Below are 21,939 nucleotides of genomic sequence, written 5' to 3' on the forward strand. Positions count from 1 at the left end.
TATAAATTAGAAATAGAATAAATAGATATATTGTCGTTCTATATAGAGAATAGAGAACGACAATATAGAATATATACAATAAAAAAAAAAAAGAAACAGAGTGGTCTTATTCAAAACGCCTTGTAATTTTTAACCAATTCTGTGCTTCAATATAATTACCGGGGGTAAGGGCTATAGCTTGTTTCCAATATTCAGCAGCTTGATCGAACCAAGATTCGGCAATTTCAGAATCTCCCTGTCTAATGGCCTGTTCTCCCCGGTCGGAATAGGTTAATTAAATCGAAATGCATACATTTGTCTCATACACTATGGGGATGGTGAGAAAAGATATATTTTACACCCCAGAGGGGCTATAATTGGAGATACCATTGTTTCTGGTACAGAAGTTCCTATAAAAATGGGAAATGCCCTACCTTTGAGTGCGGTTTGAACTATTGATTTACGTAATTGGAAGTAACCAATTAGGTTTACGGCGAAACCTAGAAATCGATCACTGATTGCCCATAATTCCTACTTGAATAAAAGAAAGGCCTGCTTTCAATTGAAAGGCTTCCTCACTCACCGTAACAGACTCAGGCGCTAGAGAACTCGAACAATGTCCAAAGAGAGAGGGCATTGGGATTAAAATAACCTCTCTCTATCGCTCTCTCCCTCGGCATACAATCAATGGGCACAATAAAATTCTGAAGTGGATTCAAAAACTAGAAAGCCTTAAGATCTTCCCTCTCCTGACCATGAGGAACGAGTGAATGAAAGCATAAATACGGGCTCTCATGTCTCCGTCGTCATGAGGCCCTCTTGATAATATTTCTCTTTCGCGATCTTCCCCCACATAGGGATGCTATTCTTGCAAATGCTTACTGCCCAACAACATCTTTTCGAAGCAAACGGAGCTCACCGATATCAAGTTTGACTTCCGCCGAATACGAAAGGTAAAAAGCAAGTCAATCTCTCCGCCATCTCCCTTCGGCTCCTCTTTAGATCGTGGACTCGGGCTTCTGCAGGGAATGCCTCTTTTTCTCCCGAGGTTGTGGGTATTATTTGTAATAAGATATTGGCTACAACTGAAAAGGTCTTATCAATAAAATTTCCATCTTCTCTTACGAGATTTCTAGCTGGATGAATACAGCGCCCCTAAAGGCCTTCTCAACTGTCTTTTCTACATGTTTACCGGGCATTGGCATTGAAGTAGGCAAGGCCAATTGATACGGGGCCTGGACCAACATTGAAAGAAAGTGCAACTTCTGGAACTGCTGAATCGAGAGTAGTTTTTTTTTTTACTTCACAAACAAAACAAACGGGCATGTTGGATCATGTATATATATATATATAGATACAAAACTAGACCAATAGAAGATTCACACCAGATATCTTTACTATAGATAGGGTAAAAAGGGGGTATCTATTCGTATGGTTATGTTCTATTCAGTGGAATAATTAGTCAATCCGCTAAGAAAGCTAGCTTCAGCTGCTGTCGGTATTGTTGCGTATAAATCTTTCCCACTCTGTCTTATACTGACCTTCTCAGACATGCCTTTTTAGGGATTGGTCTTCCGCACCAGCACCTAAGACTCGTAGACTAAAGCACTTATTTTGAGAGCGTAGTTCAATACGGCGGAATTCTTATTCAGATAAGTAGGAAAGCAAGAGCTCCAGTAGATATCGAAAGATTCTACTCGTAACTCCGAACTTTTCTTCTTATAAAAACATTTTTTGTTGTAGTAAATTCCGGATTCATATGTCCACCACTCCGGCTAGCGGCATAGCATTGCTTGGTGCACTTTCAATAAAGTGCTTTTCCTTGTGTGGATCCTATTTCAATGGGAACTTGATGAGTCGATCCGCCTACGCGTCTTGCTTTTACTGCTATATCGGGAGTTACTCCACGTATTGCTTGACGTAAAACAGATAGTGGATTTGTTTCTGTCTTTTGTTGAATCTTTTTCATAGCTCGATAGATAATTTGATAAGCCAATGATTTTTTTCCGTGTTTCAGAATACGGTTAACCAACATGTTAACCAATCGACTTTGCCTTGTGGTTCACGAAACTACTTAGTTTCCTACTAAGACCATATTTGACTAATTAAGAAACTAAGTAGAGGACTGAAATTGAGTGAAAAAACTAAAAAGACCGAAATCACTCAAATAATATTACTAAAGAGACTAAAAGTGTAATTAACACTTAGAATATTAGAGGTGTGTGTTACTTATGGTAGCGCTGCATCGTATTTACAATGTTTTGAAAGAGACCATCTTATTAGCTTTGACTGAAATAGAAGTTGGGAATTTTAAATAACAACTTTGATCAGTACTTGCTCCAATCCTCAACAATTAATTGAGATCATTCTAAGCAGAACAAAAAAGAAAAGCTATTAGATCTTTTTATAGATATATATATAGAACATTGTTTTTTCCTTGGTTATTATACTACGAACAGAGGGAACCAGGGCCCATAATGTGATGAAGGTTCAAACTTCAAACCATATATAATTGAAAAGCCAACAAATAAGAACAGTGCATATGTGTAAGGTATCTAGCTAGGACAAGAAACAAGGGGACGAAGCAGGAGAGAAAAATAAATAGAAAGAATCCAATGCAGACTTTTGTCGAAAATAAATTTATACAAAGGTACTATTAAATTACTTACTCTTCTGATACTTTAACACGCACTATGTTTCATTATATCCTTGTGTCCATAAACTGAAAACTCTAGCTCTTTGCTTTTCTTGTCTTCTTATCGATCATGCTATTTTACTGCATTATATATCTCCACTGTTTTATTTTTTTTAATTCCTTTTATCAGTCCAGTCCACTACTTCTATTTTCCCGTGCTTCCTGGTTAATGTAGTGCAGGTTATGGTGTCTTAAAAAATCATTTAAATCCAATATGTTGCGCGATAAATATCAGCTATGAGGCTAAGTATTCGGTATAACAACGTGCTTAGAGTAAGGTACAATGTGATAACACAATTAGTAGAGATATGAGTTCTTTAAGCATTTAGTTGAATGTTTGGTCCCTAACCAATGTGCATGTTTAGAAAGTGATTTATTGAGAAAGATTCACCCAATTAATGTGATCTTAGAGGGTTAGAGTCTTAAAAATTAGTAATTATTGGCTGTGAAGATATCATAGTAAAAAAAAGTATTATATAAGTACGTTAAAGGGAATTAGTTGATCTCTCCTAGCAACTCTATGAGTAGGGTTCGGATCCTCCCAACCCAAAGTTTTAAACCCTAATCTCCCCCCCCCCCCCCCTTCTCTATACTGAAAAAAAGTGAGTCACTCCAACTCACCCGAGCTGATTGACCACAAGTTGGAAGAAAAGTGAGCCTCTAAAATTATAAATCAGCTCAATCCATCACGAGTTATTGAGTTAGGTGAATTAACTTACGTTTATTTTTTAAAAATAAAAAATAAAAAATGTAAAAAAAAATTAGAAATCGAAAAATATTAGGAAAAAAATTAAATTTTCAATGAATGACAACCAAGTATATATGTAAAAAAAATATTGTTTCAATAACAAAAAAAATATGATTTGTGTTACTGTAATAATTATATTAAAAAAATTATTGACTACAAATAAAAATTTAAACAAAAATGAAACAAAGTAACAAACTAACTAACCGAGTCATGTGAGTCGAGCAAAAAGTTCAACTAAATATGAGCTTCAATTTTTCCAACTCAACTCATCTAATGAATGGGTTGAGTCGAGTTGGCTCACAAGTCGAGTTTCATTTTGACAGCCTAGTCATAATAAGGTTACTCAGTCCCCGAGGGTTAGCTCAAGTGGTAAGAGCAGAGGACATAAGGGTTGGGGAGGGGAAGGTCCAGGGTTCGAATCCTGGAAGGGAAATTTGAAGGGATTTTCTAACTTACTAACAACTAACCACTAACATTTGCCTATCAAAAAAAAATAATAAGGTTACTCATGGGGCTATAACTTCGTGACTATTAGCTCACTCAATATGAGGTTATTTAATTCATGGGTAAGTTAGGTAACATTATTACCTTCCCTCTTTTATGTGCGATTTTACATGTGATTTGGGATCATCGAACGTAATCCTGAGCAATTCAACTTTGTCAATTTTACTCTTACGTGAGTTGTTTCCCATTGATGTTTGCTGCAACTGAGGTCCTTTGTTCCTAGTGCACCATTGTTGCCTCAAGTTGGTCTCCTCTTTAAAGGTTGGTTCAAGATTAACTTTGATGCTTCATTTTGGGGTCTAGGGCGAGCTGGTTTTGGCATGTTGGTTCGTGATTTTGTTGGTAATTTACTAGCTTGTACATAAAAGTATTAGTATCGTACATCACGTATTACGATCCCTATCAAGTCGCTTGATAATGGCTAGAATCAATAGCAAGAAATACAAAAGAAAGAAATGATAAAAGTGACAAATTCGAGAGTGTCTCTAACTCTCTACTTCTCTAGCCCAAGCCTAAGGAAATAACTGCCTATCTCTCCCCTTCTCACGTTTCGCTACTTATACCCTATACAACCTCCTTCTGGCTCTACCCACATGAATCCCACTCCCCTGCTACCTCAGCCAGTTGTTATTCCTCTCACAATGACTAATCTAGTGCATCACACCCCTTCCTTCTACTGCCATTAACTGGCTCCTAATCACATCACATAACACACTTGCCTGGAAATCCATTAAAACACAACAAGGATAGTCATCAGAAGAAAACAAAAATCCCCCACAAAACCAACTAAGGCAAGGTTTTGTCTCTCCAGCTCTACACTGTTTTTTGTTGTCAAAACTATAGCTTGGGTTCGACCATTTTGTTTCTCCCGTTATCTTTGTCACGCGGGCTTTGTGATTTTACAAAGATAAACTATTTTTGGGTCCATATATGAGCTTTATGTTGGGCTTCTGCTTGGGCTTCGGCCCCTTTCATTGAAATCTATGACCAAAAACAAAATGTTTGGCTGATTATAAAGATGGGTTGGATTAAGTAAAATGCAGTATAAATTTTTAGTTTTGATTCACAAGCACGCTATAAAATGTTTAATTTCTTTGTGGGTACTTGCCACATGGTCACTCCAACAACAAATGAGACATAAAGTGATAAAACAAATTTTAAAATGATGCATTTTTACCTAAAAAAAATATTTCACATACTATTGTTCCTTGAAAAATTGTAAAATTGTAGAGTTATTATCTCATTTTTTATATTTTTATTTATTTGTTAATAACAATCAATGAGGAAACTGAGGAAACCAAACGTGAGATTGAGATGAAGTTTTGTTATTGTCGTTGCCATATGTTCAAATTTCCATAGAGTTTTGTTCAATTAATCAAGAACTGAGAGACTAGTCAAACGTGGGATGAAGTATTTTTTTTTCTTTTCATGGAGGCTATTGGGCTTGATTTTTTGAACTGATACCTTGATTTTCATTTGAAACATTCTTTATAAAAAGACTATTGGACTTATCACATGAATGGGAACCTTTTTTAATTAGTAAATTTTTTTTCTTTTAAAAACCTTGCTTGGACCACTTGGGCCGGTCTTACCACGTTTTTATATATACATGTAGCTAAAAAAAATTAAGTATGATTGTTGACAATTGAGTAAAATATTTTTCAAGAGATCTTTAGTTGGATTGTATGGGATTAAAAATTAAAACCCATGCCACCATTATACAGCAAAAGCTTTTTTTTTGGTACATAGCTGCTAAAAGAAAAACAAACAGAATACGAGGTTCTCAGGAAGTGAGTTTCCCGATAGTCCTCCGCCAATAAAGGGATGGCAGCCAAGGGGGAGTCTCCAGGGTGGTGAGTCGACTAGACCCAACCGTACCCTCTTTTGCAAGCAAGTCTGCTACGACATTTCCTTCTTGGAGAATATGCTCCAAAGAAACTCTCCGGTCTCTGCGCAGTAACTCCTGAACCATATCACACACAGCTGCAAAAGCTAAATATAAGTGATATCACATTTTGTTTTTTGAACTATTGATATCACATTTAATTCTTACTAAAATTTGTCAAATATATAATTACTATATGGATGACTGTTTATCCTGACAAGATTTATGATAAATCTGGCGCATCTCATAAAGATATGTATAAGAAAGTATAAACTATGTTCTCTTTAAAAAAATTATATATGTCATGTAGTGAAATTGATTTCGTAAAGAGGTCCACTCTAACGTCATAAAGGTTTGATTCTCATGTTAGAATTCGATTTTTAAGGTAAGCTTAACTGCTACGAATAAGAAGAATCTCCCACTAATCCAATATAATATAGATAAGATATAGATAACATAACAGCTGTTTTACTCATGAGTTGAAACTTGAAAAATAACATATACTCATGAACAAATAATGTTACACATATTATATATGGACTTTATTTTTACACTTATATTATATATATATATATATATATATATGTGCTTACATTGATATATATTTTTTTTATTTTTTAAAAAATAAAATTGAATAAAAGGCACATAATTGTTAGAAGTAATACAAAATAGGCTATTAGGGTTAGCCTTTAATGTGTGTGATTAAGGCATTAATCATTAGTATTAATGATGCAATATAGTATTGACTATATAAGGGTAACCAATGCTTGTATGATTATACAGAAAGTAATAAAAGTTTTTCCCCTCTTTGACTCTTCTCTCACTGCATTAACTCTCTCTTTTCTCTGAGTTTGTTCCTTCCGATTTCTTCCAAAACTCCAACAAACTGGTATTCAGAGCTTGAAGATTCTTGACCTGTGAGCGACGGTGCCTCACCGCGAGTACCTACTCCGGCGATCTCCTTCTTCTTCTTCAGTGACCATATCTGAGGTCGCCGTCGTGCTTGCATCTTCCCCAACTCGCTTTCTTTTCACGCCAGTGTTCAAGAATCTGGGATCGTAGCCACAAGATGACTACGACGAACACGGTCGGGCATCCCCACGAACCTTCCAGTTCTCAACGGGAAGAATTGGAATCGTTGGAGCGTTCAGATGAAGGCGATTATGGGTTTTCAAGAAGTATTGGAGATTGTTGAGTCTGGGTTTCCAGTTCTTGGTGAAGCACCAACATAGGCTCAAACTGTTGAACACAAAGAGAACAAGCGGAAGGATTTCAAAGCACTTTGTCTCCTCCATCAAGGTGTTGATGAAGCCCATTTTGAGAAGATTTCCTCTGGGAAATCCTCAAAGGAAGCATGGACGATTCTTGAAACATGCAATGAAGGGGCTGAGCAATTGAAGAAGGTTCGATTGCAGACGATGCAGAGACAATATGAACTGATGCAGATGGATACAAATGAGAAGATTCCCCAGTTCTTCAATCGGGTGATTACGCATACAAATGCTATGAAGCAAAATGGAGAAACGATCACCGATCAAACGATTGTAGAGAAGATCCTTCGAACCCTAACCCCAAAGTTCGATCATATCGTGGTTTCCATTGAGGAATCGAGGAAACTTGACACTCTGAAAATATAGGATCTTCAAGGTTCTCTAGAACCACATGAGCAAAGGCTCATGGAGAGATCCACAGACAAGCCTCAAGATCAAGCGTTGCAGGCTCAAACCTCCAAGAAAGGAGGCTACTACTCAAGAGGTGGATACAAGGGTGGTCGAGGAAAAGGCAAGGATTCCAGAGGCGATTACAAAGGTGGCAGTAGGGCTGTCCAAAACATTTTGGGCCGACCGAAACCGACCAGCCCGTTGCCAAAAAATGGCTTCCGGGCGGTTTTTGGCGGTTTTTTGGGTTTTCGGGTGGCCTGGTTCGAGTCCAGGCGGTCTAATCCGGTCGGTTCCGGTTTGGGCTTCATCCCGACTGAACCGACCGAACAACGATAAAAAAAAAAAAATAACAGCCCAACCCCAGCCCAATATCAATATGTTTCTGAGAGAGAGTTATAAAAAAAAAAAAACTCACTTAACTCTAACCCAGCCCAACCCATGTCTTCACCCAACCTTTAACCCTAGCACCAACCCTCAAACCGGCCACTCACCCTCATCACCCTCAACAACCAAACCCTAGCACCCACCCAAGCACCAGTAGCTGCCATCTCTTCTCTCCTCTCTCCCTGTCCAACGCACATCCACCACTCCCTCTCATCTCCTCTCACAAATCCGACGCACATCCACCACTCCTTCTCTACCTCTTTGTGATCATCGCGTTCCGCCATGCCACGCCGCACCACCACCTCCTTCTCTTCCTCTCTGATCGTGTTCCACCCTGCCACACCACCACCTCCTTCTCCTTCTCTAACGTTGTGCGTCGTCACCACTACCCGTGGAGATCCAGCGCCGCAACCCTTCCTTCTCTGAGGTCCAGCGCTGCCACCACATGAAGATGCGCCGCCGCAACCCGAGTTCGTCCCACCCTTGTGATGTTGACACCAACAGCCGCCGCACCACCGCCTTAGGTTCCTCATCAAGAAGATGCAACCTTTCAGATCTGGTCTTCCATTTTTTTTTATAATTTTCTTTTGTAATGGGCTGACAGTGTAATCTTTAATCTTCATTTTTTCTGAAATTTGAATGTTGAATCTTGATCTTCATCTTCATTTTATTTTTCTGAATGTTGAACCCGCTCAACCCACCCGTTGAAATCGTTAACCGCCGAACCCGAACCCGAATAGCCCGTGGCAACTGGACGGTCGGCGGCGGACCAGGTGGTTGGGTGATTTTCACCCGACACAAACCGCGTTTTCGGCCCGGATCCGACCGAACCCGTCCGGTGGACACCCCTAGGTGGCAGTTCCAAGAATCAGTCACAAGATCAGGACAAGTCTGATAGCAATGGTGATGATTCCAGGGGTGGGTCAAGCAACTGGCGAGGGGTAGAAGAAAGTTTGATCGAAAGAAAATAAAGTGCTTCAATTGTGGAAAGATTGGTCACTTCTCTGCTGAGTGTAAAGCTCCAACTGGTCAAGGTGATAAGAGTGACAAGAAACAAGAGGAAGCAAACATGGTCAAAGAAGACCCTAAGGTAAATTCTGAAGCTCCACTTTTATTGATGATGATAACTAGTTCTGAGCCCGATAGCAATGAAAAATGGTGTTTAGATTCTGGCTGTTCCAACCACATGAGTGGGCATAGAGATTGGCTCATTAATTTTGATGGAAATAGAAAGAGTAGTGTTAGATTTGCTGATGGTAGAGTAGCTCATGCTGATGGAATCAGAGATATCATGTTTAGTGACAAAGAGGGTCAACAAGTTTTGCTTACTGAAGTTCTTTTTGTTCCAAGTATGACTAGTAACTTGATTAGCTTGGGACAATTGGTAGAAAAGGATTTTTCCATGAAAATAAAGAAAGATAGAAAAATAAAGAAAGGATTTATGGAAATATTTGATCCCTCAGATAGAAAATTTATGAGAACACCCATGTCCTCCAACAGAACATTCCATGTGAAGCTAAAAGCCTTTGAGTCTCAATGTCTTAACAATCAAGTGTTATTAGATGACACTTGGTTATGACATTGGATATTTGGTCACTTGAATTTCAGGGATCTTAGCATGATGAGAACCAAAGGATTAGTTACTGGACTTCCTCCACTTCAGATCCCTAGTAAGGTTTGTGATTGTTGCTTGATCAGCAAGCAACCCAGGAACACTTTCAGCAATCACACTTTCTCTAGAGCCAATGATCTATTGCATATTGTCTATTCATATGTTTGTGGACCCTTCACAGTTCCATCTATTGGGGGCAATAAGTATTTTGTCTCCTTCATAGATGATTGGAGTAGGAAAATCTGGGTCTATTTGATAAAGCTGAAGAGTGAAGTGTTCTCCATCTTCAAAGAATTCAAAAGCATGGTAGAGAAACAATCTGGAAAAGCTATAAAGATTTTTAGAACAGATGGTGGTGGAGAATTTACTTCAAGAGAGCTGGAAACCTTTTGCAAGGAGCAAGGGATCATTCATGAAGTCACTGCACCCTACACTCCACAGCATAATGGGATTGCACAGAGGAGAAATAGAACCATTTTGAATATGGTTCGAAGCATGCTCAAGACAAAATATCTACCACAATGCTTCTGGGGTGAAGTTGTCTCAACTTCAGTATATGTCCTGAACAGATTTCCTACTAAAAAATTGGAGGGTAAGGTTCCAGAAGAGGCTTGGTCAGGAGCCAAACCTTCAGTTAAACACTTCAAGATATTCGGATCCCTATGCTATAGCCACATTCCAGATCAGAGGAGACAGAAGCTTGATGACAAAAGTGAAGCTTAGGTGTTCATAAGATACAACTCCACAGGGTCATATAAGCTGTATAATCCTGAGAGTAAACAAGTCATTTACAGTAGGGATGTACAGTTTGATGAGACTAGCTCTTGGAAGGACATTAAAGAGCTATCTCCTACTATGACCACAATGCTACTTGACTGGGAAGAAACTTCTACATAACCAGCAGTACCTCAAGAACCACAAGGAGCAGTGGGATCACCAATCACTCCTCCTTCTCAGAATAGTAGACCTTCAAGACTTAGGAGTTTGCCTCCTCATCTTAGGGATTACCAACTGTTTTCTGATGATAATGTCAATGAGGATGGTGAGCTCATGCAACATATGGCCTTACTTGCTGACATTGAGCCAGTAAGTTTTGAAGAAGCTATCATACATCAAGTATGGAGAAAGACCATGGAAGAAGAGCTCAAGTCTATTCAGAAAAATGAAACCTAGGAGCTAGTATCTCTACCAGTGAACAAAGTTCCTATTGCACTGAAATGGGTCTTTAAGACCAAGCTCAAGCCTGATGGGACCATTGCCAAACATAAGGCAAGGTTGGTTGCCAAGGGATTTATGCAAAGAGAGAGACTTAACTACTATGAGGTCTTTGCTCCAGTTGCAAGATTAGAGACAATGAAATTACTTGTTGCACTGCAACATGGAAGAACTGGTCTTTATGGCAGCTTGATGTCAAGTCTGCTTTCCTCAATGGACCATTAGAGGAAGAGGTTTTTGTTATGCAAGCTCCTGGATTTAGTGTCAAAGGCAGTGAAGATAAAGTCCTCAGATTGAGGAAAGCCTTGTATGGTTTAAAACAGGCACCTAGGGCCTGGAACAAGAGAATTGACTCTTTTCTAGTTCAATCTGGTTTTCTAAGGTGCTCAGTGGAACATGGTTTGTATGTAAAATCCTTGACTGATCAAGGTGTGTTGTTCCTATGTCTGTATGTTGATGATTTACTGATTACAGGCAGTGACTCTACAAGCATAGAAAATCTGAAGAATAGTCTAAAAGATGAGTTTCAAATGACTGATCTGGGAACTCTCTCTTATTTTTTGGGTCTGGAATTTTTACTGACTACCAGAGGATTGTTCATGCATCAAAGAAAGTATGTCATGGAAGTTCTTAAGAAGTTTCATATGTGGGATTGTAACAGTTCTGAGGTCCCAGCTGAGGTGAATATGAAAATGGATAAGTGAGAAGAAGAAATTTCCGTAGATGGCACTGAGTATAGACAAATAGTGGGGAGTCTTAGATTCATTTGTCATACTAGGCCAGAAATATCTTTCAGTGTGGGAATGGTCAGCAAATTCATGAGTGATCCAAGACATTCTCACTTAGTGGCTGCCAAGAGAATATTGAGATATCTGAAAGGGACTCTATCCTATTGCATCTTGTTTCCACTTCAAAAAGAGAAGGTTGGACTACACCTTGTAGCCTATTCTGACTCGGATTGGTGTGGGGATTTGGTAGATAGGAAGAGTACAATGGGGTATCTTTTTGAGTTTGCTGGAGCTCCTATCTCATGGTGCTCTAAGAAACAAATTGTGGTAGCACTCTCTAGCTGTGAGGCAGAATATATTTCTGCATGTTCAGCTGCATTCTGCTTGAACTGAAGATTGATATTGGTAGTCATGTGGATCTGCTTGTTGACAACAGGTCTGCCATTGATCTCTCAAAGAATCCAGTAGCACATGGTCGAAGCAAACATATAGAGACCAAGTACCATTTTCTTCGAGATCAAGTCAGTAAAGGGAAGATAAAGATCAAGTACTGCAAGACTGAACTTCAACTTGCAGATATCTTTACTAAGCCATTGAGGGCTGAGAGGTTCAAAGCATTGAGAGAGATGATTGGTGTTACTTCTAACTAGTGTCATGCTTTGAGTATATCAAAGTGCAGAATTGATAGGTTGTGAGAGCAGGTTTTTTTAAGCATGTTAAATGTTGTTTTTTTACTGTTCAAACTGTCTAGAGATTTTGTATTATGGGGGGGTGTTAGAAGTAATACAAAATAAGCTATTAGGGTTAGCCTTTAATGTGTGTGATTAAGGCATTAATCATTAATATTAATGATGTAATATAGTATTGACTATATAAGGGTAACCAATGCTTGTATGATTACACAGAAAGTAATAAAAAAAATTCCCCTCTTTGACTCTTCTCTCACTGCATTAACTCTCTCTTTTCTCTGAGTTCGTTCCTTCCGATTTCTTCCAAAACTCCAACAATAATTAACTTTATCAACTTATAGCAGGTTTGAATCATTCAGTGTTGGCTTTGGCATTGGTGTAATGAAGTTGTTTTTTGTGACACGACGTGACCAGGTGGAGAATGTGTTGCAGGAGGTAGCGCTTACGGTGGTGGATTTTTATGATTTTTTGACCTTATTTTCTGTTAATCTAACATTCTTTTGCATAAACTTTCTTTGGTTTCTGAGCTAACTCAAGCTAAGCTCTACTAATGGAAGCTTTATGTGCCACAAGTAGCAAATTCTTCAACATACTAGTAGGCTCATCTCTCAAGTTTCTCTATAGGATTGTGTGTTCTTTCTACGGAACTTTTGACCATCAAGCACGACCTTCTCTTAGCCTGAGAAATGGGTTTCAACGTGTCCTAGCGAGAGCAACTCGATAGATACTATTAAGTAGATGTTGAATGCTCCTCCGTTGACCTCATATTTGAGAGCTTTGTTGATGGAGATTGTTGATATTTCTACTCGTCAATGGTCTGTTTCTTCATATTCCGTGAGAGACCAACATGTGTGCTGACAAGTTTGTTTCATTGGGTTTGGGTTTGCGTTTGCCGTTTTCCCATCAAATTTGGTCCCTACCACCTGTAGAGTTTAGTCCTCTTCTTGCTTCTAACCGGTGTTTGTGCGATGTAATGTGGTTTGTTTTTTCACTTTCATTGTCTGACCAAAAACTTTATGAACTTAATAACATGATGTGGTATAAATTTATGAAATTAACGAATGTGTCAGATTAAAAAAAAAAATTACACCATCACATCCAATCACATTATGTCATATAAGATCGAACAATTTTTTTAATTTTAATTAATTAAAATAAAAATAAATTTCTAATATATCATAAATTATTTAGATGTGTCCTCAAATGATAGCTCAAGTGGTAAGAGCTAGATGACATATGAGTTGAGTGAGGGAAGTCTAGTGATCAATTCCTATATGATGCAATTTATCTTTCCAATGTAAAAAAATTATTTTGATGTGTTCCGAAGCAACAAAAATAAATAAATTATTTAGATGCATGTGTTAATAAATTTTGCATTAACATTATATCAACCATTTTCTCTAAAAGGTATTTACTATGTATAAATATTAAGTAATGTGGTTGTCTAATGATTTAAAAAAAATCCACCCTAATGGATCAATATAATTTATTTATAAACTGAGTCTCGAATGCTCAAGGAGGTGTTAGAGGATGAGGACCGGGTGAGGCTTCATTCGCATGTTGTTATATTGCTCGAAATCAAAGGGTTGTTGGCCAGGGATTGGACTATCAAGCTAGCCTGGATCAAACGTGAAGCCAATTTTCCAGCTGATTATCTAGCAAGGCAAGAAGCTCTTCTTCAGAGCCTGGATTTCGTGTAATAGAGAACCCCTCCCCAGAGCTTGATCTGCTTCTGCTGAAGAACAAGCTAGTTGTGCCTTAGTTTTTGTTTTGTTGTTTGTTTTCCGATGTAAAAAAAAAATTCTAACTGATTAATCTTTTTAAAACTACGGTAATTTAACTCAATTTTTATTTAAAATTATTTTGAATCCTACTTAATAGAAAATATACAAGTCCTAATAAGTTCGTTGGCGATTAAAGACTACTTGTAGGTCATTTTTCGATGTAAAAAAAAAAAACTACCTGTAGGGTACTTTTCCATTAATAAATTTATTGTGTCGTGTGCAATTGTGCATGTGTCATGCGCAGAGTCGTTTAGCTTTTGACTGTTCTTCTAACGCGGTTTTACTTTTACGCAGCCTCTTTGAAGTAATGAAATATATCACCGGTGGCCGTCGTTTTCAGAAATCAGAATCGTCTAATAATCCTGAAATGCAAAAACCCTTACAATATATTTCACCAATAGAGTCAGTGAAAAGTGGAAGCTAGCTTTAGCTAGGTATTATCCCTTTCTGTTTATTAAGATCCAACAAAAACAAATTAATATCACAGTAACACCTGCATGAATTTCATTTGACTACATTGCTTTCTGTTTCCTGATCCAACGCTAGCTGATCCATCATGCAAGCTGTTCATTTTTCATACTCTTTGCCACTTAAACATGTACACAATTCATATATATATATAATTAAGATTATGAGTACTGGCTGGTGTGTATGTATGTGGTGGAAATTTTTTCAAAGGTTATAACTTCTGAAAAAAATGAGAAGTCATCATAAAACAAGAGCTTATCCGAAAAAAACATCCAACACCCCAATGTATATAAAAAAAATATTTCTTAGAGGCGGAGGAGTATCCCAAAACTCAAGGTGAAGGGGCGTGAGAAGAGGAAAACAAAAGTATGAAAATAATAAGGTGGTGTTTGGTATGATACCTTAAGTTAGATTAGATGTGGTATTTAAAATAATGTGTTTCAATAAAAATACATGTTTTAATTGAATACACCTGAAAAAACTAGTGTAATTTTACACTAGCAAATTCCTTCTACTTGTACATAAGAGCAATTTGATAGCAGATCCCAATTATTGCAATGGATGATTGGGGGGTGTATTTGGCTTCTGTTTGTACGTCTGTTGCTGTTGTGGGGTGCGTGGATGGCTAATGGAATTTACTATTGTAAAATTACACCAGTTTTTTACAGGTGCATATTAGATGGACCCTAATTTTAAATGTTAATATTATTATTATTATTTGTAAAATAATCATTTAGACCAGTTATCAACTCTTTCTTCTCCTCCGCGTCACCAAATTTTTGTTTCAAAAGAGCTAGAGGTGTCAAAATTTGCACATTATTTTCATCGTTCATTGGCCACGATATATGTTCTCAACCCTTTTTCCTCCTCCGCATCACCAAATTGTTGTAGTGTTCTGCTCTTATTATAAAAATTAAATAATTACATTGCTTCTATTAATTTTTTTTATTCTATCCTAAACTTGCCATAATTAACCCATAGTTTTTACTATTTTTCATTTGAATATTTGTGTGTCTTGGTAACTTTTTTATACTGTTGTAGTTGACGTTTTGAATAAATTTTTATATACTGTTCTTGACTTCAATCATATATACTGTTCTATTTTTGTATCTTGGTAATTTTTATATACTGTTCTTGACTTCAATCATAGGTTGTGCGTGTGCAAGATTTTCAACGGTGACATGATCAAATCTGTCTGTGGAGGTATTTTCCAAGAAAATGATCTCCAATGTAGAAAATGGACTCACAGAAAGATTGTTAATTCATGAATTTTTCTCTCTGTCACCACCACCACGTTGGTGCAACTATGTCTCTTATGAGCTACTAGTAAAATTAAATTCAAATTAAACTATACTTATTAATCTTCTTTTGGTCAATAACATTAACTAATTATTAGTTAGAAATATAAATACTTAATTGACAACATAACTCGTTAAAGCTAATTAATGGACTTTATCAAACAAGTAACAACCTTTTCCTTGTCAACATATATATCTACATATTAGTACAGTTCATTGTGCATGTGTCGTTCCGTTATCTTGTGTTTTTAGTAGTTTATATACCACTCACCTTGGTTTAACCTTGACTTCCATTCCACTCAAGTTCTTTTTATACGAATTGCATGTGTAAAAAGTTTAGGTAAGTGTGAATGACCAAACCATATATATATATATATATGAACTTGTGTCTTTCCCGTAAACTTCACATGATGGGTAATTAAGTGCATACACTACTACAAAAAAGGCCTTTCGTCACGGTTAAAACCGCCCATTCGTCACGGTTTAACCGTGACGATAGAAGGCGTGACAATTGCTCAATTGTCACGGTTATAGGCGGAACCGTGACAATTGACTCACCTGTTATCGCGGTTAGTAAATCGTAACCGTGACAATATGTTCCTTCTATTGTCACGGTTACGTCCTTAACCGTGGCAATAGAGGCCATCTATTGCCACGGTTACGTACTTAACCGTGACAATAGATTCCACCTATTGTCACGGTTAAGTACGTAACCGTGGCAATAGGTGGCCTCTATTGCCACGGTTTTAACCGTGACAATATGTCATATTCTGCGAAATAGCTACAGATTTTTTGATTTTTTTTTCCTGGTCTGTGCATAAATTTTAGTACGTTTATATTGAAAAATAAATTGCATAAAATCACCAACATTCAGATATTCTAGCCAAATTACTCAAATATTCCAACCTTGAAATGAATTTGTATTTCTAGCAAGCAATTAAAAGCAGAAACGACAGAATGGGTGGTACAGGACACTAAATTGATTTTTTAGATTGTGGTAGATAGGGAACGGGTCGATGGAGAGTGGGAGAGAGGGTTTAGGAAAAATTCTGAAAAAATTTGAAGAGTAAAGTTCTCTATTGTCACGGTCCATAAAAAAATTAATAAAATATTGTTACCTATTACCACGGTTCCTTTTATAACTGTGGTAATTGCTCTATTATCACGGTTCCGCCTATAACCGTGACAATAGAGGCGTGACAAAATGTCATTTTTATAGTAGTGATAAAACGCAGCTAGTGGCATTTGTACTACTACAATCCCTTGAATTGAGTGGTTGCCTAAACAATCCCTTTTATGTTGTTTAAGTTCCAAATGTCATTTACTACTCATATTTCTTGTTGACCAAAAACATGTTTTAATTTTTTGTTCTTAATTCTTGAGCAAGGGACTTCCTTTTTTTGTTTTGAACCCTTCCCTTCCTAAAACATGTATTGGTTAGTAATTTAGAGGCATAATTGCCTATGTTATTTAATCAAATGTGATCGCGCAAAATAAGTCTCATTGGTGTTCAAAACGAGTATTTGGATCCCCAATCATACTGACATGAGTGATTTTGGTCATTCCGTGAGTATGTGATTGTCCAAAAGGTAACTGAAATGAGTGATGTGTAACTCAGTAAATAATCTATATATATTAGTAAAGCTCACTTGAGCTAAGTATTAAGTACAAATACACGTGAAAACCTACATACATTAGTAAAAAAATTTGGTGTTTTAATGAGATAGCTTAGTGAGTGAATGAACGGGTAGTGGAAACTTGTGCACTAATGATTTCAGTTTTAAACTTAATAAATATCAAATGTATAAGCAAAAGAGTAACATCCATGCCAAAAGTGTAACAGACCACAAAGTTATATCTGCAAATGGTTTTAGCACAGTACCTTAAATTAAAATCAAATTTAATGTTAATTTTAAACTAATATAGTAATATCAATTTAATCCAAGAAAAAAAAACTATTAACAATAAAGCATACTTCCGCCAAAATTAATCTTGATATGCAATGGTCTTAGTTTGCTGACCAATTTTCTACATGAATATATGTATATTTTTCTTAAACTCACAAACTCTTAGAATTCCTTAACATAGTAACTCCGAAGAAAAACTAACATTAAATTAAAAATAGTAGCATGATGGCAATACCAGTGTCAAAAACTGAATAAAATTGTTAATTTAGGAGGCTATTCAACTATCTACATTAAATAAATAAAAAATAAAATGTATTATATTGAACCATGCATCTATTATATCTCTATATAAACAAACCAGTGAAATCACTCACAAACTCAAATTATTCATATTTCTTAGACTTCAGCTGTTGGTGAGAAAAAAATGACAATTGTCTCTAACTACTTCAACAAGTATGTCATTTTTAATTATTTTAGTTAATTTCAAAATTGCTTTTTTAAATTACTCATTCTTATTTCTTTATTGCATGAGAAAGATCATCAACAACAACAAGAAACACACATTACTTAGTGATATATCCCCGTTGCAGATGATTGGAAAATAAAACTGTGAGTTTCACATATATGGTAATTTACTAAACAATTCTTCTCATTCAATTGAAATCATACAAATATATCATCATTTCTATATTTATATGACACAAATCAGTAACAAAGTGTGAGCTACATAAATTTATATACTGCACTAGAAAGATAAGTGTAAAATGTAGTACTCACTATATTCTTGATAAGAAATAGGAATCTTTCACTCCTCAATATTGTCATATTATATATGGAAAAAAATAGCAACTTAATCATTCAAAGGGAACAAATGACGTCCATCCTGCAGTTAGATAGAATCTATTTTTATGTTCGTGAAAGTGATTTTAAAAGAACTTCTATACCACCAGCAATGGTAAACAACCACATCAATCTTGATAAAAAAAAATTAGCACAACTGATAACATCATTGCAACGACTAAAACAATATTAGAAAAAAAAAATAGTAGACTACCACGTTCATTTCAATACTAATCTAATTAAGTAATTAAATTTCTTTTATATCAAAAAAAAAACTACTCTCATTTCAATCTCAATAGAAATCTACCTATTTTTTCTTCCGATGAAGCAAAAAAAAAAATCTACCTGTTTGATCCTTTTTTCCCTTATTAGAGAAAGAAAGTGTGAGAATATCATAACTCAATTATATTTAATTATACATATATTCTAAATATTCTTCTAAATAATAGCTTTCTTACCTTTCTGCAAATTTAAATATTACAATTAAAAAATACAAATTAAAAACGAACCCGTGCAACGCACGGGTTTAATTTCTAGTGTGATAGTAATTGGATGTGATTATTCATTACTACTTATTCGAAATATACATATATCACACCAAAGATTTTAGACACCAAAAAGTGATAAAGAAAAAGAATAAATAGAAGTAATGAATTTAATATATAATGCGATGGGATAATAAGTGTAATATAAAACCAAAAATTGAGTGTTTATATATATATATATATATATATATATATATTATTAATGGTAGACGTCACAATGTGCAACTGACAATGCCCTATATATTTTTTTTTAAATTAATACGGATTTTGATGGTGTCATTTTCTTCTGGATAACAAAATGGGTCTTCCATAATTACATTTTATATTTATTAATGAAATGGCGTCAAATAATGTATACGAGAACAATCAAAGATTTATTTAAATAACTCAAGGTAAATGATACAATAATCATATTTTGATATATGTAATTATTTAAAATTTTCTAAAACACATAAAAAAGTTACCGGATCATTTAGTCAATGGTGATTTTACTCACAATAAATCTTTATATCTTGGACAACATAAAAAAAATTCTCAAATTGCAATATCCCATGATGGGCATGAGTTCATTTTCATAAGGCTCAATTGTACTTTCGGTTCTTTATCTATTTCGATTGTATTATTTAAATTCTGATGTTTAAAACGAGCGATCTTGATACTAGAATTTTATATTTGTAAAAATTGGATCATTTCATAGGTTAGCTTATGAATAAACGCTTATGCATATATAAGTGTTTATTGCCTTTAATCAAGGAAACAAACTCTAAGTTTACAATCGAAATGTCGAATGTGTTGAGCCACATGCGTGAAGTGGCGTGTTAGGATCAATTGGTTAAAAAAACGATGAAATAAATTAAATTCTTATAAATGGTAGGATAATAATCACTTCCAAAATAATTTTTTGTCCTATAGTTAAACCTAGCTTAAATTCATAAGATGACATTAATTAAAGAATTTCCTATAAATAGTTTTTTGGTAAACAAAAGTTTTGGTGGGTTTAGCCTCAATCGCCACCACAGGTCAAAGTATGCCTTTGGGATAACTAGTCGCGTATAGAGGTACTTAATTACATATAGGTCACTAACACAAGTAACTTACATTGGCAGCAAAAAATGAACACCCAACCTTCTAAGGAAAAATGACATACCCTTACCAATTGAACCAATATGTGTTGACTTAAAACTACTTTGTATGTTTCAAAGTAGCTGTTAAAAAATAGAAGAAACACACAAATTAAGAAATACCGTTAATAATGTTAACTTTTGAAAACTTTTTTTTTTCTTATTTTACCACTTAAAATATATTTTATCTCTCTTCATTTATTCTTCTCATAAGAACTGACACTTACACTTTGTTTGCTCGAGAAGCTAAGAATAAAGGAAAAAAGAGAACGAAATAAGATAAACTTAGAAGGAAGAGAAGGTTCACCCTTATGGTGGGGTTAGACCATGTTGTTCGTAGGGGGTTTGTGGCCTAAACTACATTATGTGAGGTCAAGTCAGGTCTACTTAGTAAATAGGCAAGACATAAACTTTCTTAAAAACCTATTTAGTTAAGGAAAGGCTTAATATGACGTATGATTTTAAATATGTTATCTTACACTAAAAAACCTCAACATAGTGTGACTCTTTCATCCCTATCTAGCTACTGTTTATAATATTGTTAGTCTGTTTATATAAATGTTTCTTTTAGTGTTACTGATAGGTTTGTTGGTAAATGCAAAAATCCTATTATGAAATATGCATTTAAATAGGCTACCAAGGCAATCCAGACTTTCAGGAAGGCTAGGTCAAACCCCCAAAAAAAAGCTTATGATAGGTAAAAGACCAGACTTGGGTCCTAAATTTTTAACCAGGCTAAATATATTTACGCAAAGTCTACCTCAGCCCAACATATTCTCACCTCTATTCATCCTCATTTGTCAGAGTGGAGATAGATAATAGGATTAGAGATAGAAGATGGAGACTACAACATTTTGGGGTCTCTTAAAAATGAAGAGAGATGAAAGGCTTGTTCCCCACTCTCCTATTTTATCGTTTTATCGTTATACTACTTATTTATAAATATTTAAATACTTTAGGTAAAAATATCTTCATTGGTCTTTGATTGTCTCAGCTCTATAGCAGTGGTGGTTTATCTGATAGGGTTTGGTTAGGTCTCTGCTTGCAGGTATCGAGCGGTTAGACATGTCCCGTTGTCGGTTGAACATGAATCCGTTTTTCGATTTTAGTTGAGATCTTTCCTCAGGGGTTAGACTTTAAGGTTTTGCTAGGTCTTGTAGCACACTCATGTGCGTGTAAGGCTTTTAGCGGTTTTTTACGAGGTTTTTCTGCTATAGTAGTTGTGTTTTGTCAGGCTTTTGCTGGCTAGGTACTATACCCATGTTAAGAGGGGTTGTTTCTCAACATTATATATATATATATATATATATATATATATATATATATATATATTTGCTTTCAAAAAAAAAAGAAGTCATTCATACACAAATAATCTTCCCGTTTTTCATTTTTTATTCAACCACACAAGGGGAAACAAAGTGATGTTAAACATATTTACGCAAAGTCTATCTCGTCCCAACATATTATCACCCATATTCATCCTCATTTGTCAGAGTGAAGATAGATAAGATATTAGAGATAGGAGGTGGAGACTACGACATTTTGGGATCTCTTAAAAATGAAGAGATATTAAAGGCTTGTGATTTTTTTTCCTCCACTCTCCTATTTTATCATTCTATCGTTACACTACTTATTTATAAATATTTAAATATTTTAGGTAAAAATGTCATTCATACACAAACAATCTTCCCGTTTTCATTTTTTTATTCAATCAAATAAAGGTAGATAGAGTGATGTTATTTTTTCACTTCTCTTTTTCTCAATTTTGTCTTACCAAACAACCTGCATTACTCAATTTTTCTGAGCTAATCACCAAATTAGTCTGTGTGTTTGTAAGCTTGTTTGTCAAGTGAACAATGTTTCATTTATGCGGGGC

Source organism: Lotus japonicus, chromosome 5 (assembly GCF_012489685.1).
Source record: "Lotus japonicus ecotype B-129 chromosome 5, LjGifu_v1.2".
Classification (NCBI taxonomy): Eukaryota; Viridiplantae; Streptophyta; class Magnoliopsida; order Fabales; family Fabaceae; genus Lotus; species Lotus japonicus.